Here is a 3,659-nt window from a genome sequence, read left to right as displayed (position 1 = left end):
GTTCATCACCAGCATTTATAAAACCAGACGTAGAAAAAGAACTAGGTCTGGGGACACGTGCATGGTCTTAATATGGCAAATGGTCAGCCTGGGAAGAGCATCACAATTATTGAGCACCTACTTTGTAAGCACTGACTAGGTGGTAGACGCTGTCCAAGGTGCTGCCTGTCTGCCATGTCTGCCATTCTGGGTGCTCTTATTCCTAAACAAAAGGGGCCTGAGACCTTGAATTTTGGATCTGGATAGTCTTGGAGGCTCTGCTTTACCGCTTATTGGAAAGCCTTAACAAGCGACTTGGCCTCTTGCAGCCTCAATTGCCTCCCCTGTGAGATGGGGATAATTAGAACACCTACATTTTGAGGGTTGTTGAAGATTATGAGATGAGATAAGTAAAGCACATGACACAGGGCTTGCTAAATGCTTTGAAGATTCTAGGGGTGATGATGATAAAATAGCACGGGCTCTGAAAGGCTCCCCCAGGTGTTGTCCTTGGCCTCAGTGCTACGTGGAATTTCCGGCTACGCAGCAGAGAGGTCCTGATGCTGGCAGTTCTGGGAGTCCAACTCTGTTTCTCACTTGCCTGGTCACTTGGGGCCATTTATTTCCTCCAGACAATTTTGATTCTGAGGTCTGAGAATTAGGTCCCAGGGCGCTGGGCCAGCGGCGCAAAGTCAGAGCTATTCCATAGGACAGAAAGGCCCCTCTTCTCCTCCAGGCGCCCTCCTCTGCGCGGGGAATTGGGAGGGAGCCCGGAGAAGGGGCGCGACGGGGGCGAGCCCCGCGTGGCCGATTCCCTCCTCGCCCAGCGGCGGCCGACTTGCTCTAGTTCCCTCCTCCCACCGGCTGGGTCTCCAGGTGCCTTCCTTTAATTAAAAGTCTTTAGCCTTCCGCCACACCGGCCCTCATTTGCATGGGATCCCTCCCTTTATGCAGCCTCGCTATCAGAGAGAGCCAGGAGGTTAACGGAGCGTCCTCGCGCCGCGTCCCGGGACAGCCGGCTGAGCCCAGCGCTCCGTCCCCGCCGCGGCCCCCGGGGACTCCGCACGCCGCGGGGCGGGGAGCAGCCGGGTTTCCAGCCGCTCTGCAGCCCCGCCTGTCTCGCCCGGCTCCACGCGGGCGGGAGCAGACGCGCCCGAGGCTTCCCGGAGCTGGCCCGGGCGGGGCCCAGCCTCCCGCCTCTTCGCTTTTACAGTCCCGGTCCCCTGCGGTCCTTGCAGCCTGGGCGGGGTCCTCTGCGTCTCTGCAGCCTTCGGAGCTGGTCCGTACGCCTCGGAATCCGTGAGGAAGGCTGGTGTTTTCCAATCACCTGTGTTTGCCAGACCCTGGACTGATTTCCTGGGGTATATTGCTGGGCAAGTCATGATTCCCGCCCCAAGGAATCAAGAGCAGATCAGGAGAAAATTGTATTGGAGATTACGCAAAGAACTGTGATGTCAAGGTAGAAGGTGGTTAAAAACTGCAGGAAGGCTTCACCTCAAGGGGCAGTGCAGGAAGCGAACTGCCAGTTAATGCCAGTGCCTTACCTATTGGGAGGAGGGGGAGAAGGAGGGAGGAGGGGGAGAAGGAAGAGGGGGGGAGGAGGAAGAGGAGGAGATTCTGATGCTTAGAAAAATCAGGCAAATTCACCAAGGTGATACAGATGGTTTAAGCCCAGGCCAGCCCTCCGCCTAGGCCCATCTTTTCCCACTCACAAGGAAAGGAAGCATCCACCCTGGAGTGACCAGACTCCTTCCCTCCCAGCTGCTCATGCCGGGGTGGAGAAGATATGCACAGACCTGGAGACTCTAGGTCAAGGTCTTTGCTTCTGAGCCCATAGTGGGCTCTACCTCATGGCTCTGGTTTCCTCAGCAGACCTGGAATTTTCTGTAGAACGCCCCCCAGTCTGTTCAGTGCCCCATCCACTGGAGTCCCTCCATCACCAGCAGCCCCAACATCTCAAGGCTAGGGAGACAAGAGCAGTCAACCTGTTTTAGGGAGCCGGCCCAATTCTTAGAGATAAGGAAGAGGAGGTACAGCAAGTGCCACTCGCTGGCTTGCTTCCCCACCATCCCGTGGTCGTCTGTACCGGGCTATTGTGCCATCAGGCCCTCCTACGATACTCTAGAAGAAGGTAGGTGGCACTCCCACTCACTTTATTTCATGAAGCCTCTGGAACTGGGAGTCTGGAGGACTCCTTTGCCTCGTGGAGCCAGCCCAGACCAGCAGACTGTCAGCTGACAGTCCTCCAGGTCCAGGAGAGGGCAGAGTGGGCTCAGGACTTATTTCAAGGCATTTTCAGGAGTGCATTCCCCTTCCCTGCTAGCTGGTGGAGCACACGGTACAGAAGGCTTCCGTTCACATCTCTCAGCTATGTACCCAGGGAGGGGTGAGCTCTCCCTTCTCCCTCTCCATAAGCAACGGCAGCATCGACACCTCCAGAGCACTTTTCAAAAGCATTGCCTCATACCATCCTCACCAGCAACGGCTGACGCGTGTGCTGGTCTGCTTCAAGGATGAGCAAAGTGAGGCTCTGACGGGCTAAATCCCATATCCCGGGTGTTGGGGCCAGGATATGGCCAGAGACTACAGTGATTAGGAAAGGCCATCCAGAAAGCAAGTGGGGCCTGGAAAGGACCCTCGCCTCTCCAGGCTTGCCCAGGAAAGTGGAATCTTCTTGAATAGGACACTTGAAAGAACACCTTCCTTGAAATGGCCTCCAGTAGGTCTCTCCTCTAATTCAGACGCTGCCAGTCAAGATGTATTAAAACACAAACATTTTGTTGAAAAGAGTGTGAAGTATGAATCCTAAGGCCCCAGGGACAGTAGCAAGCCCCGGGCCATTTGATTAGGTTGCTGTCACCCAGAAAGCAGAAAGCATGACCCTCAGGGGATGGATCTTTGGGGGCAGGCACAACTTGAAAGAGCTGTGGGAGGATTGGCTATGAGGAGGGGAGAAAGACAAGGGCCTGAGCAGTGAGCCCTGTGAGTGGAAGCGTTAAGGGAGGAGTGCTCAAGACTGGAAAAGAGGCCTCCGTAAGGCCGAATCCCGGGACCACCTTATTTCCTTCGCATCCTCACGGCCTCACATGACTTCCGGTACATGTAGGTTCTCAAGATATATTGGAAGTATAAAATGACTGTGCCCAGCAGAAATCCTTGAGGGGGAAGATATGGGAGCAGGAGAGGAGCCCGGCAGGCAGATATCTCGTGTAGGAGGATTCTATTTTCAGATCGGATCTTTGGGAGAGAGGGAGTGGGGGGGTGCATACTCGCCAACGTGCCGGAAACCCTCCTTTTCTCATGCTGCCTTCTTGGCCACATAAAACGAGAGACTTTTTCTAAAAGGTTTAAGAAAGTTTAATTGATTTTAATGATGAATATGCAATTAGGCTTGGCCTGGGGGTGGGTTCTGTGGGCCTGGGTGAGGTTGCTGGCTTGGTAGAATGTGGACAGTTCTTCACTGATGAGGTGAAAGGAAAAGTCTGGGTAGGTCTAGAGGCCAAGGAATGTTCATCCTGTAGGAGGGAGGGTTGTCTCCACCTAGTGCAGACCTAATAACATCAGCAGTGCCAGCAGTCTTCCTGGATGATATAGCCATTGAAACTCTTCAGTTGCAAGTAATGGCAACTAATTTGGATCAGTCAGAGAGAATATTTTCACTGCTAAAGCAAAAAGTAGAA

General features: G+C 54.1%; 1 pseudogene; it reads right to left on the bottom strand.

Moving 5' to 3' along the window:
- On the bottom strand, positions 1-106 carry LOC117802119 (annotated as a pseudogene).
- Between the last annotated feature and the right edge of the window lie 3,553 nt (positions 107-3,659).

This window comes from Ailuropoda melanoleuca, chromosome 4 (assembly GCF_002007445.2).
Source record: "Ailuropoda melanoleuca isolate Jingjing chromosome 4, ASM200744v2, whole genome shotgun sequence".
Classification (NCBI taxonomy): domain Eukaryota; kingdom Metazoa; phylum Chordata; class Mammalia; order Carnivora; family Ursidae; genus Ailuropoda; species Ailuropoda melanoleuca.
This window is presented reverse-complemented; position numbering and strand designations above follow the sequence as displayed.